Source organism: Ochotona princeps, chromosome 6 (assembly GCF_030435755.1).
Source record: "Ochotona princeps isolate mOchPri1 chromosome 6, mOchPri1.hap1, whole genome shotgun sequence".
Taxonomy (NCBI): Eukaryota; Metazoa; Chordata; class Mammalia; order Lagomorpha; family Ochotonidae; genus Ochotona; species Ochotona princeps.
This window is the reverse complement of record NC_080837.1, coordinates 54,030,575-54,044,988: the sequence shown is the minus strand read 5'-3', so window position 1 is coordinate 54,044,988 and position 14,414 is coordinate 54,030,575. Positions and strand designations below refer to the sequence as shown.

General features: G+C 44.3%; 1 protein-coding gene and 2 non-coding genes across 4 annotated transcripts in view; 1 reads left to right on the top strand and 2 right to left on the bottom strand.

The window, feature by feature from the left end:
• The window catches only part of AKAP6 (A-kinase anchoring protein 6), a 555,986-nt gene extending 544,100 nt beyond the window's left edge, over positions 1 to 11,886 (bottom strand). The window contains exon 1 of one of the 2 annotated variants that reach the window (XM_058666317.1): positions 11,775 to 11,886. The gene's annotated coding sequence lies outside the window, so the exon portion shown is untranslated. The remainder of the gene's footprint in view (positions 1 to 11,774) is intronic. The other variant, XM_058666316.1, reaches the window with a different exon arrangement.
• Positions 11,887 to 12,279: 393 nt separating this feature from the next.
• On the top strand, positions 12,280 to 12,386 carry LOC118759260 (U6 spliceosomal RNA). Its single transcript, XR_004996064.1, has one exon. It is a non-coding gene; the product is annotated as a U6 spliceosomal RNA (small nuclear RNA).
• A 660-nt stretch (positions 12,387 to 13,046) lies between these two features.
• On the bottom strand, positions 13,047 to 13,153 carry LOC118759261 (U6 spliceosomal RNA). The gene has a single exon (XR_004996065.1). It is a non-coding gene; the product is annotated as a U6 spliceosomal RNA (small nuclear RNA).
• Between the last annotated feature and the right edge of the window lie 1,261 nt (positions 13,154 to 14,414).

The following is a 14,414-nucleotide window of genomic DNA, read 5'->3' as shown; positions in this document are numbered from 1 at the left end:
GTGCTGGTTCTAATTCTGACTGCTCCACTTCCCACCTAGCTCCCTGACCATAGCCAGGGAAGGCAGTCGAGGATGGCCCAAAGCCTTGAAATCCTGCACCTGCGTGAGAGACCCAGAGGAGTCTCCCGGCTCCTAGCTTCAAATCTGCTCAGCTCCAGCCATTGTGGTGACTTGGGAGGTGAACCAGCAGACAGAAGATCTTCCTCTCCATCTCTCTTCCTCTCTGTATAACCTTTCCAATAAAAATAAATAAGTACATCTTTTTAAAAGAAAAAGGTTCATGTATCTCACAAAGATATATATTGTTATACTCACAAAGATACAGGATACTTTTCATTTTAAAAAGTGAAACTGGAGGCAGGCATTTGGAACAGTAATTTAGTCACTTCTTGAGATATCCATATCCCATATCAAAGTGCCTGGTTGGAGTCCCAGCTACTCTGTTTTCAATCCAGCTTCCTGCTAATGCTCACCCTGGGCAGGGGATGAGGGGGACAGCAGGTGGTGGCTCAAGTACTTTGGTCCCTGCCACTGACAAGACAGACCTGTTCTTGAGCCTGGTCCAGCCCTGGCTGTTAGAGGTGTCTGCAGAGTAAACTAGCAGATGGCAGATCTCTTTCTGCTTTTCAAAAAAATTGAAAATAACCATTTAATTTCTTAAAGAAAATCTGAAATACGCACAAAAACTAGAGAAGATGAATGAAAATTGTAAAGGCACAGAAACTAAAAAGCTTAATAACCTGTATTTGAAAAGGAGTTAATAAACTATAAAAATATGCTTAGGACACTACCAAGGAAAAAAATATAAAAGTGCAATTAAGAGACATGCAAAATATACTGAAAAGTTTCAAAATATATCTAAGAAACTCCAAAAGAGCAGAATTAATGGGGTAGCAGATCTTTTCAAAGGGTTAGTGGCTAATAATTTCAAGAGATGGAGAAATATACCAACTGTTTCAAAATGGATCCTGAAAGGCAAAATTAATCAACAAAAATAAATCCACAACTATAGTATCTTGCCAAACTCTAGAAATCATAAAAACTATTAGAGAAAAATGACAGTTTCCTATAAAGGAATGATAAATAATCAACAGCTTTATTATCTGCAACAATGTCAAATGAAAATGGAATAATATCTTCCACATATTGAGAGAAAACTGTCATCTGCCTTAAATTCTATACCTGGTTTGCCAGGTGTAAAAGACTAAGAGGTTTTACCATCCACAGACTCTCTTTAAAACAAAACACACAACAAACTAATACTTAACAAATGCAATAGTCCAGAGGAGAACTCACAGAGAATGACAAAAATACAGTGTTATGTTTCTTCTTTAAAAGATTTATTTATTTTTATTGGAAAGTCAGGTTTACAGAGAGAAGGAGAGCAGAAAGAAAGATCTTCCATCCACTGTTCATTCCTTAAGTGGCCACAACAGCTGGAGCTGAGCAGGTCTGAAGCCAGGAGCCTAAAGACTCCTCCAGCTCTCCCACTCAGCACGCAGGTGCAGGGTCCCAAGGCTTTGGGCCATCCTCACCGCTTTCACAGGTCACAATAAGGGAGCAGGACAGGAAGTGGAGAAGCCAAGATACGAACTGGTGCCCATATGGGATCCCAGGTATGCAAGGTATAGATTTAGCCACTAGGCTATCACACAGGGCCCAGTGGTAGATTCTTAACCATAAAACAACTACCTTGTATTTTTTGCTAAAACTGAAACAAAATCTTGGACAAAAAATAAGTAAAAAGGTAGTGGTGTGTGTGTGTGTGTGTGTGTGTGTGTGTGTGTGTGTAGTATCTGGTTAGGGGGAAAGGAGAACTAAATGCACATGCTTCTTCACCACAGTGCTGGAGTACTGTTGCCTGGTGGCTTCGGCACCAGTCACCACACTGCCCAGGCCCTTCTTGCTTTTTGGTGGGCCCCTCTGAGGAGTTCTCATCAATGAATTGAGAGCAACAGTGATTTGTAAACAACTTCCAGGTCTGACTGACAAGCAGCAACCAAGCTCTCTGTGTCACTGAGTTGATTTTACATGAGAAAATACCCTCTTCTTTTGTGCTGGGCTGCTGAGGACTCCAGGTTCATCTGTAACCTCAGCTGGCACTGCGCCAAGCAATACAGATGGTAAACAGAGCTCACAAAATAAAATCAGCAAATTCCAAATCTATCAGTCATCACAAAAATCCAAATGGATTAAGCCAGAATTAGCAAGCAATGTTTGGCAGGCCAAATCCAGTCATGCCTATTCATTTATGTATGATTCATGGCTGCTGTGGAGGAACGGCAATAGAGATGGTCTACAGCCCATCAAATCAAAAGCATTTACTACTTACCCCAATGCACAAAAAAAGTTGCCAAGCCCTAAATTAAACCCACATATATTTTTTAAAGAGGGTAAGATAATGGGCTGATTTTTAAGATCCCAAAATGCTACTTTATTTATTTTCATCTACTTGAAAAGTAGATAAAGAGAAAGGGCCAGGGGGAAGGTAGAGATCCCAGCCACTGGCTCATGCCCCACACACCTTCAACAGCCAGTGATGAGCAAGCAGAAGCCAGGAGGCAGGAATCACACTAACGGTTCCCCTGTGGGTGCAGGGACCCAAACACACCAGCCATCATCTGCTGCTTCCAGGACGCACTAGCAAAAAGCGGAATCGAAAGCAGAGTGCTGGGACTCTGATCTAGAACCCAGGCATCTCAAGCATCACTCAGCCTTATGTACTACAAGTCTGCCACCCAACAGTGCTCTTTATGGAAAAGAAAAATGACTTTGAAAACTCATACCAAGAGTTTGAAAGCAAAGAGATGGTCAAACATATGCCAAGCAAACAATTGCCAAAATAACATATAAGCACACTCAATAATAATAATGCACAATAGAAAATGTAATGCAGTAGCATTAATAGGAATAAAGAAGTACATAACACAGAGACAAAAATACCACAAGATGACATAACAATCTTGTAAGCACTGTACGACTGAATTATGAGACTTTTTCAGAACCTTCGCCACAGATCTGTCAGAAACTGATAAAACGGTGATAATTTTTGTTCTGTTTACAGAAGTGACTAGGGAGATTTGAAAGTGACCATGGGAGAATTTCATGGGTAAGGGTTTCACAGCCACCTGTGAAAGAAGAACTTATCCAAGTGATATATACACCACCCACCGGACTCAGAGTGCTGGAAAGGGAGATCCTATAAGAACAGCTGATTCTTCCCAACTCCAATACTATGAGAAAGAATGGTGCCCTTCGTGGTCACAGGCATTTGTACTGCCCGTCTTAGGTGGCTGTACAAAGTATCTGACACCGAGTCATTTATAATAAACTGAAGCTTATTTTCTCAGCATCCTAAAGATCAAAGTGTTTGGTTTTCCAGTGAGAGTCCTGTCTCTGCTTCTAGAACAGCACTTTAAACATTGTGTCCTCACAGGGCAGAAGGGGCACTTCTTCCATCAAGCCTCTTTCCCCGTGCTTTTTTTGAAAAGCACAGAAGACAGAGTTCACATTCTCTGGATCACTTCCCAAGTATCCAGAACTAATATTCACAAGGAAAAAGAGGGAAAAGACAACTTCATTTGTAAAACTTTAGTCTAGATATGATGACAGGAAACAGAAACCTGGATTTATTCACAGACTATTAGTTTTAGGCCCCTTGAATGTAACATAAGGGATAAAAATTAAAACCCAGGCCAGCAGCTGCACAGCCCAGTGTAATGCAGAGTCCAGCCTCAGAAATTCTGAGTGCCTACTGAAACAGACTCCTGGAAGCCTCTCCACACCTACTAAATCACAATCTCCTGGGTTGTGATCCAAGAATATGGACCAAAACAGTTATGATAATGTTCTGGAACACACTGTGATGGACCTACTTCTGAACCAGAGATGCAAACATGCATATTCTATAGACCAAACCAAGAGACTGTAGTTATCCACAGTTTCCCAACAATAGCACAATCCAAGCACTAAGTCTTGGTGTGTCAATAGTTAAGGGTGGTAGACAAAGAGTAATAATGAAGGTTACAAAAAAAGTTTATAAATTAAGCATGGACCAGAATTGTAAATTATCATAGGAGTCAGTTTCCAGTAGAAACACTACCGGGAGTTTGAATGTTTCTGCTCACCCCACCTCCCATTCCCTGCCTCCAGAGCTCTGAATGATTACACTGGGACTTACATCTAAGAATACAATTTGAACCTCCCGATACTTGCCCTAGACAACATAAAAGACTACTAGTATATGTACTTAGATATGTATAAGTCTAAACTTACTGAAAGTGGAGGCAGATCTTATCTTGGTCATTTTCTTCATTTAAAAAATATATTTGAAAGGCAGACTGAGAAAGATTTTTTTCATCTGTTGATTCACTCACTGAATGCGTACAAGACATGGAGCTGAGCTAGGCTGAAGTTGAGAGCCTGGAGCTCAATCTGGGTCCTCTGCATGAGTGGCAGGCACCCAAATACTAGAGCCATCACCACTACTCCTAGGGTATACATTTCCATGAAATGAAAATGGAGAAGAGAACCAAGGTATAAATCCAGGCATTCTGATATGGAATGCAGGTGTTTCAGGTGGTGGCTCCATAACTGCACCAACACCCACCCTTCATCATTTATTTAACAAAGATGGCCCAAATGTTATAGCTTTTTTGGTTTTAAAAAACTACAAGAAACATTTCCAAACAGGTGTCTAATAATTTATGTTTAGAGGGGTTGAGTGGTTATTGGTCCCAAGTAGGTTTTTGTTTTTCCTCAATTACACAGTTTCCTTTCCAGTGTTGTTTCTAAATGTGCAGTTTCCAAGGTAACATTCTACAGCAACTTGATTGTATTCCTTGGCTTAAGGTTGCAAGCAGGTGCTCTTAAGGATGAAGTCAAAGTCTCTGATGCAATACTCAAATGATCTGCCTGAATTCAAAAATGAAAATAATCTAATCATTGCAAACCTCAAAGTCAAAAGAGCTTCTCACTATAAAACAGCCACGTACATGCCTCCCACTGTACAAGGCACTTCTCCCTGCATTTCACACGGGTCCTCCTGTCACCATAAGAGACAGGCAAGGCTAACATGATTATCCCTACCAACCAGCAGAATATGGGCTGTCCTAGGCCTAGAGCTATGGCTGGAACTTCACCCATCAGACCCAGATATCTTCCCATGGTACCTAAAACACACAATTAACTAAACAGAGGTATCTACTCTCTTTAAAAACCAATCACGTGCTCGCTTCAGCAGCACATATACTAAAATTGGAATGAAAAACCAATTACGGAAGATTTGATTGATGTTTATTTGCAGTTAACTATCAAATACTAAAACAGGAGCAGCCCTCATTTTTCTGGCAGGTTTGAAGTTTTATTTCCTGGGAAATAAAAACCTTTGGCTGTGTGAATGAAAAATTAGACCAAATGAAACCACAGCGCAAAACACACATGTTTTACCCAGCTGGAATCTTGACATAAGAAATGGCGCCTCACCTTACAATCCAGGAGCACACAGCACACTCCTGAGGGCCATGCGCTGGCCCACAGGGGTCATCACAGGTGAGGAACTGAGAGGCTTCCTGAGGAAGGAGGGAGTGGAGACTCAGAGCAGAGACCAAGTTGAGGGACCAGGAGCTGGGTGCTTGCCACCCAAACACACTGTTCTGGAATGCTTGAGGAATACACACTAGCTTGAATAGAGATTTTTTTTTTTAAAGAACACATTCAAATAATTATCTCAATTATCTCACCAGTGTCTTCCTGAGATGCTGAGAACTGCAGGCAGCACTGCTTGTGGGCCTGACTTTCCTGAAGAGAACAGTGAGAACACAGCGAGCTCCAAGCATGACTCCTGGAAAGGCCTTGTAAGCAGAACTCACCTCATCAAGCATGGACTAAGCTGAGTCACAGAAACACGCTCCTCAGCTGCGTGGCTTTACTGGGCGTGAACTCATTCAGAAAGCACTGAAACCAGACTTTATGACAGGCATTACAGTATGGAGCTGAGATGCAGTAACAAATGGAATACATGAAGTCTTCTTTCTGGAAGTTTTATTCTAGTGAGGAGAGACAGAAAAAGAAAAAGAAGTGTATGTGTGAGGGAGACAGCTGCCATGATAGAAGGAATGTGGCCTGGCAAGACGTAAGTTCTGTTTCTGTTTTATATTTGTTTTTATAAAGCAGCAAGTATCCGTTGGATTCATCTTAGTAGTCATGATTGTTGACCAACATTTTCATCCTGAAAAACAGACATGATTCACTAAGAAAATACAGATACCCTAAATAAGTAACAACAGGACCTGATGCAACACCTGCCATAACTGGGGTGCAGTGGGCTAAGCCACTGCCTGTAACAATAGGATTTGAATCCCAGCAACTCTGCTTCCAATCCAGTTTCATGCTATTGCCACAGAAAAAGCAGAGGAAACTGTCCCAAATGCTTGAGTCCCTGCCACTCACGTGAGAGATTTGGACAGTTTCTGGCCCCTTCCTTAGGCTTGGTTCAGACCTAATTATTGTGGCCATTTGAGGAGTGAACCAGTAGATGGAAAATCTTTCTCTTTCTCTTCTGCCTCTCTGTTGTTCTGCTTTCAAATATATAAATAAATCTTTTTTAAAAAAATGTCAGAACTTTGGGATTGGTGCAGTGGCAAAGCAAGCTAACCCTCCACCCCCTGGCACCAGCATCCCATATGGGCGTCAACTCATGTTCCCACTGCTCTACTTTAGATCCAGTTTCATGCTCATGGCCTGGGAAAGCAGAGTTCTTGGGCCCCTGCACCCATGTGGGAGACCCAGAAGAGACTCCGAGCTTCTGGCTTCAGGTTACCTCAGTCACCCATTGCAACCATTTGGGGAATGAACCAGAGAATGGAAAATCATCCTCTCTTTGTCTCTCCTTTCTGTAAATCTGCTTTTCAAGTAAGTCCGAACTACCTTTTTAAAAAGTCAGAACTTAAAGGTCAGCTTGAGAATATCACAATGACAACTGCTCATTTCAACAATTTTTTCTCAATAACTAAAACACAGGAAATCACTAAGAATAAGCACAATTTACTAATTATCAACTAATATTTCTTATTAAGTTATACTGGTGATGGATGTGTTGGTGCAGTAGATGAATCCACTACTGGGAATGCCCACATCTCACACCAGAGTGCCCAAGTCCTGGCTGCTTGGCTCACTGTCTCAGCAAAGCCTAGGACAGGCTGTTGGGATTATCTGAGGGGCTTGGGTAAACCAAAGTATAGTAGATGCTGTACCTCTCCCACTGCCTTTCAAACACATTAACCTTTCAAAACATGTATACAACAGTACAGTCAACTGCATATTATTTTTTTGTGCACACTGAACATTCACTAAGACATACCATATCATGGGCCATGAAAGATGGTTTAATGAGCTTAAAATAAGTAAAATCACATCACAAGAGAGTGAAATAATAAAGACAGACAACTGGGAAACTAATCAAATATTTAAAACCAAAAGGGGAAGCACTTTTAAATAAATGAAAATATAAACAAGTACACCATAATTTGTAGGATATAGTGGCTAGAGTTAAATTATGTTTCATGTTAGTAAAGAAGATGATCTAAAATTAATAACCTAACACAAGAGCCTACTTTAAACCTAAAGTAAACAGAAGGAATAAAAAATCAAGAACTGAGGGCCCACTGGCGTGGCCTAGCGGCTAAAGTCCTCGCCTTGAACATCCCGGGATCCCATATCCGTGCCGGTTCTAATCCCAGCAGCTCCACTTCCCATCCAGCTCCCTGCTTGTGGCCTGGGAAAGCAGTTGAGGACGGCCCAAAGCTTTGGGACCCTGCACCCGCGTGGAAGACCCGGAAGAGGTTCCCGGTTCCCGGCTTCGGATCGGTGCGCATCGGCCCGTTGTGGCTCACTTGGGGAGTGAATCATGGGACGGAAGATCTTCCTCTCTGTCTCTCCTCCTCTCTGCATATCTGGCTTTCCAATAATAATAAAATCTTTTTTAAAAAAATCAAGAGCTGAAATCAATAACAGAAAATGAATGAGCAATAGGAAAAAGAAAAGTTTCGAAAAACAAAATTCATAAAATATCTAGCCACAAGAAAATAAGATGTAGATGAAGAAAATAAAAGAAAATGTAGAAATGAAAGGAGAAACATACGAAATAGTGGAGGAATTAAAGCTATGAAAAACCTCATTTGCTGCTTTAGAACAAAGCTGCTCTTTTTTTCTGAAGGAAAAAAAGATCTCATATAGTTATTTTTCTGAAACTCAGTTTCTAAATGTAATCTTAACCATTTGTAATAATTACTACTTTAACCAAAGTAATTTCTATTTTGTACAGGAAATTTCTTAATAAACCAAATTACTTTTTATTTATTTAAGAGGCACAGAGACCTAAAGCTGCTATCTGCTGGTTCTCTTCCAATGTGCAAAACGAAGCTGGGCCCCTCAGAACTGAGCCGAGGACTCCTGCCTGGGTAGCAGGCACACAAGCTCTTGACCCATCACCACTGTCTCCCAAGGTCTGCGTTCCCAGAAGGGTACAGTTTACGTAACCCAGGCAGGCCAATACCAAGCACTGGTTTCTTCATCACCCAGGGAAATGTCCAACCCAAACCAAACCATTCAAATACCCTAGTCTATCAAAGACTTACCTACATTATGTGAACTGAATTCTTAAAGGCTTCTCAGCTGGTGGCATTAAAATGTAGGACATTTAAATCTCTGGAAATTTCACTTTCTTAATTTTTGGAGAATTATAGAAGTATTATATAATAAACACTATCATTAAACCAAGTAGAACAGGGCTGGATAATTCAAGCCTTCATATAATCTAAATCATTAATAGCATCTGGATTTAGGAAAATACTGCGTACTCATACGATAAATAAAGACCTTTCCGAATTATAAACATACAGCACAGAGTTTACAACTTCAAAGTTAAAATTTCTCAGGAATGAACACAGAAGTACAAAAAACTAATCAATCAGATACCAAAGAGTTGTTCCCTGGTGAACACAATGTTATTAAATAGTCTGTGCCAAATACAGACGTAAGGCATACAAACAAGCATAATAAACCAGTTTTTTCTGTGGCCACTCACTCAGCAGACTAGGTCTCTACAAATCATTAATCTATTCACTGAACTCACCAAATGGCTGAACCCTAACAGCAAATTCTCCATCACTGCTACTACAAATGCAGTGACTTATTCACTCTAAAGGTTAATGAAAACCTGGGAAATGCATGAAATCTGTTCTCCTTATCCTAATTCAAGGGGGAAAGGGAAAGGAAAAAGAAAAAAAATCACAAAATTAACAGAGAAGCATATCAGAATTAGAAAAACAGCCCACTTTTGTCATTTGGGCGCCATGAAAAAAAATCTGAGTATAAAGCAGCCCACAAGCTGTACTTCGTTGGTGAAAATTATAGAAGTGCAGTTATAGAACTGTAGGTGAATCCACTGGGAAACTCAGTGGATCACTGCAAACTAATAAGGCATTTAAAAAAAGATAAAATCAATTGTAATCCTCACATCTTTGATTTGAACAACAAAAAAGTTTTAAATAGTAAAATCAGGGGCTGATGCTGTGGCTTAGTGTGTTCCAGCTGCAAAGCCAGCATGCTACATAAAAACTAATAGGAAGAGTCCCAGTTGCTTCACTTCCAGCTCCCTACTACTATGCCTGGGGAAGTACAAGTGCTTGGGCCCCTACACCCACATGAAACCTGGAAGACACTCAGGGCTCCTGGTTTCCACCTAGCCCAGCCCTGGGCCATTGCAACCATTTGGTGAGTGAACCCAGTGGATCTTTTCCCCAGAACCTCGAACTCTGAAACTCTGCCTTTCAACATAAAACTGTGTTTGTGTAGGTAAAATCCTCTTCCATATGGATTAAAAAGTCAACATGTGTTAAGGAGTTCATTTAGCATATTAATCCATGAAAGAACATTGTAGATGTCATAAAATCAAAACAGTGCAAATTTATGTGGAAGAAAGAATGTGGAAAGGAATGCCATAATAGAAGCAAAACTGGCTCCTTCCACAGCAGTAGAGGTAAGTCAACTGAACTTCTATTGATCAGGACAGAACTCACATCACTGTAAACAAGAACTGTGTTGTGCTGTTATCAATGCACGATTTACAGTTACAAAACAGCTCCCACAGAATTGCAATCAGACACTGGGCACAAGCTTTCCCTCATCAAGGCACTCCTCTCCCTAAGACTAGAAGAAGGGGAGTGGGGGGTAAGAGTATAGATTGGTAAATTTGTAATAATCAGAAGAAATTAATTAAGTCATCTCTGAAAGCTTGCGTCTCCTCCCTACCACCCCCTTCAGGGCAACACAACACTGTTAGCACACATTAACGGAACTCACTGCTGTGAGAGCTCCACACAAAACCACTGCACTTTGACTGTTTCATTGAAAGTAGTCTTCAAAAAGGTTATCAGGGACATGTTCCAGATCATTCTTTGAATACAGTGGCCTATACCAACCCTCTGGAAACTGGAAGTTCTTGGCTCTGGAGAATATATTAACCAGGCCAGTTGGGACAATCCCACTCTAGTTTATCGTGGTTTGCTGGACTGGCTGGAGGAGTCCACGGGAAAGAAAATCCAGACTAGTGAGAGAGTAAAGATTTTTCTGGTGCTTCTCAGCTGGGACATGCAGGAGGAAGTCAGGGAAGCTACGGGGGGTGACCTGAGGGAAGGAAGAGGAACTGGTGAAGAATTCTGCCTCAACTGGTGAAGAATCAGGCCTCACCTGATTCCCAGTCTTCTTGACAGAAATGGGAAAAATAAAGGGTGCTGACAGGTTTGTTGCACATTAACAGTCATTGGATAAAGAAAGCAGTAGTGTGTGGATGGGAGACAGAGAATATACAAAACAAGGTCTTACCGACAGCCGGCGGAGCTCAGAATGATCAAGCCAGCATCCGCTGCAGGGCCCAAGCAGCGGTGCTTTGAGAAGCTCCTGTCATGGTTACAAGCTCAGGCCCAGGTTCCCAATCTCTCTTAGGTTCAGTTCATCAGTTCTACCCCATGTGACTCCGGGTCCTTGACGCTGTGATTCTAAGTGATTCAACTGTTCCCTGTTAAAGAGGATGTGAGAATTTGGGTTCACTTTCTTCTTTCTTCCTTTTATTTACGGAAAAGGAATGCTCAGTGTTGTGACACTGATGAAAGTAAAAGCCATTTCCTTCTCAGCAGTTTTGCTCAAATTAAACAGAACAAGGTAGACTTTCTATTACAAGGCAGGGACAGCATTAAATGGCACCACAAGAGTCAGCAGTAAGGAGAGACACGGGACTTGAACACTGCCTACGCTGAGGGATAGATTATTAGCCCCAGGTCTTACTCAACGCAGCTATGTTGGCACTGACCGCCCCTCCCCCCCAGCCGGACAAGGCTCACCTGTGATGCTAAAACGGATTCACCGACAGGGTTAGCAGCTGTGAGGCCCACCACACCCTTCAACGACAGAAACCCTGTCCAGACCTGCCCCTACCCTCTCCAGAAAGGTGGAGGGCCCGCAGATTAAACGCCGCCGTCCGTCTGTGCGGAATAAGCTACAGCCCAGCGTCCTTCCCATGGGAGCCGAACAGCCCACCGACGACACTGTGAAACTGCGTCGGGGCCACCGGCCGAGGACCACCGGAACCCGGTCAGAGCCACAGACACCCCCGTGGGGCCCCTCAGGACTCCTCACGCCCGCCCGGCCCACACGGGCCTTGGAAGCCTTCACGGGAACGTGGACGCCGGTTGAAGACGGCTGTGTCAACGAATTACCTTCACTTTTATAGATGTGTGAAAATGGCCAGGGGCTTGCTTTGGGGTTTTTTGTTTTTAACGCACTCATTGGAGGGAGTAGCGTGAGGACACGCCCGGGTCCCCAGGCCGCGCTGCCCGCGTCGCCCGCCGCCTCACGACGGCAGCAGCCTCCCCGGCCGGGCGTCTCCGGCGCCGCGCGCTCCCAGCACGCCCCGTCATGCCTCGCGGGAGGAACGCGCCCGCTCTCGCAGCCCCGAGCTCCGGCAGGCCAGCATACCTACCCGTGATGCCCCGGGCGCTCATTTGCATGCGCGCACAACAGGTAAGCCCGAGTCAGGTCCGCGGGCGTCCTGCCTGGCCCGTGTTCACAGCGCAAAATCGCCGCTCCTGGGGAACTGGTGCCGTGCTAAACAACGGCCCTAACCATGCCCAGCTGCTCGCCAGGGCGCGCGAGTTACTCACCATCAGTAATAAAGGAGAGGCCCCGCCGACCTTTATATAGGCTGCGGACGGAGACGATACCGTGCTCGCTTCGGCAGCACATATACTAAAATTGGAACGATACAGAGAAGATTAGCATGGCCCCTGCGCAAGGATGACACGCAAATTCGTGAAGCGTTCCATATTTTGTCCTTGATTTTGTTCCCTAACTCGAAGGAAATAATTTGACTCGCTGTTTGTGTGAAGACGAGTTATAGAAAGGGAGCGGAGCTGAATTAGGTGCAAAACGTGGTGCCCACTGCAGGTATGGCCTTTTGCATCTTAAAAGTCAGCAACTCTGTTCCCGCACGAGTTGGTGGTCGATGAGTCCTTTCCAAGTCCCTGAATGAACGTGTTCTGCATACGAAGGGGGACAGCAGCACTGACGCCCTGTTCTTGCACCCCCTCTTCCACAGCCGAGCGGATTCCGGAGCTCCGGGACCGACTTACGCTGGAGGCACAGACCCACTGGTCTTCCTGAGCCTTAGGACACTTAGAAATGCCAGCTGCCTGGACTCTGCCATTATCCATTCCCGCAATGATGGACATAGGACTGTGTATGAAGAACTATACTATAGTAATGACATAGGGGAACTCAGTGATGGGGGAGGAATGGGGGAAGGCTAAGGGAAATCCCAGGGCCTATGGAACTGTATCATAAAATGATAATACGCAGAAGTACAATTACAAAAAGAAAGAAAGAAATGCCAGCTACCATTTGGGAAGGCTCTGTGTTGAGCAGAATGACTGAACGTTCAGCGGGAGGGGGGGAAAAGAGCCGCGTTCCGAAACAACTCGGATACCGAGTTTCAAAATATGGAACGCTTCACGAATTTGCGTGTCATCCTTGCGCAGGGGCCATGCTAATCTTCTCTGTATCGTTCCAATTTTAGTATATGTGCTGCCGAAGCGAGCACGGTATCGTCTCCGTCCGCAGCCTATATAAAGGTCGGCGGGGCCTCTCCTTTATTACTGATGGTGAGTAACTCGCGCGCCCTGGCGAGCAGCTGGGCATGGTTAGGGCCGTTGTTTAGCACGGCACCAGTTCCCCAGGAGCGGCGATTTTGCGCTGTGAACACGGGCCAGGCAGGACGCCCGCGGACCTGACTCGGGCTTACCTGTTGTGCGCGCATGCAAATGAGCGCCCGGGGCATCACGGGTAGGTATGCTGGCCTGCCGGAGCTCGGGGCTGCGAGAGCGGGCGCGTTCCTCCCGCGAGGCATGACGGGAGCCTCGCCACCTGGGCGGTTGCTACTGAGTGACAGGAACCCGGCCCGTCTAGAAGGAGCGGTCAGTGTCTGAGAGCTTGGGCTTAGGACAGTGGATCCCTGGGTCGAGTTCAAGTCCTCCACGATAAATAAGGGATGTGTGACCAATATTTCACCGTGACACGAAAGCCCTGTCAGCCTAAAGGCTTTCAAGTGACCGCAGGCTAATCCTCCCAAATCGCTTGCTCTGGACTACTTGACCCTCAGTTCTGGAACAGCAGCCCGCCCCCCGACACACACACAGGAGCCCCACAAGTTCCAAGCCCGAGTTTCTCGGGTCCATGTCCAATTGAAGCAGTCACCGGTGAGCTTGAGTGGACCCGACGTAACCGGAGGTAAATCAAGCCCTCCACTGGTTCGGGGAGTTGGGACCACGCCCCTTCGCCAGTGTCTCGCCTGGCACATGGCAGCCAGACTTCGCGGAGGTGGAATGCCAAGAGGCTGAAACCCACCTATCTGGCCTGAGAAGTGCAGTTGAGGAATTACACTGTTTGTTTGGACCTGGTATTTCCTGTGCTCCAGCCTTCTCACTGTTAGACACAGACATGCAGGACAGGACCACTTGCGAGAAGCACTCTATCCAATACTGTGTTTAACCACAGCAGAAATCATTCTGTTCAAGTCACACCTTTGCGTATTATGAAATGATGGTCAAAGCGTACAGCCTGGTGACAGAACTTGACACACTTAAGGTCAAAACGACAGCCCTGCGTTAAAATGTATTGAAGAATACAGCCTATTTATAAAATCTCGAGTTTTACATCTTCTCCTTCCTGATGTGTTGACTCCCTCTCCTTCCCCAAAAGCACACAACACTTTGCAGTAGAACACCTGCGAAAGACTAGTAATTTTAAAATATTTAAAAATATGTACCAAATTTTCTGAAGCACAAAAAAAATAGTGTGAACTC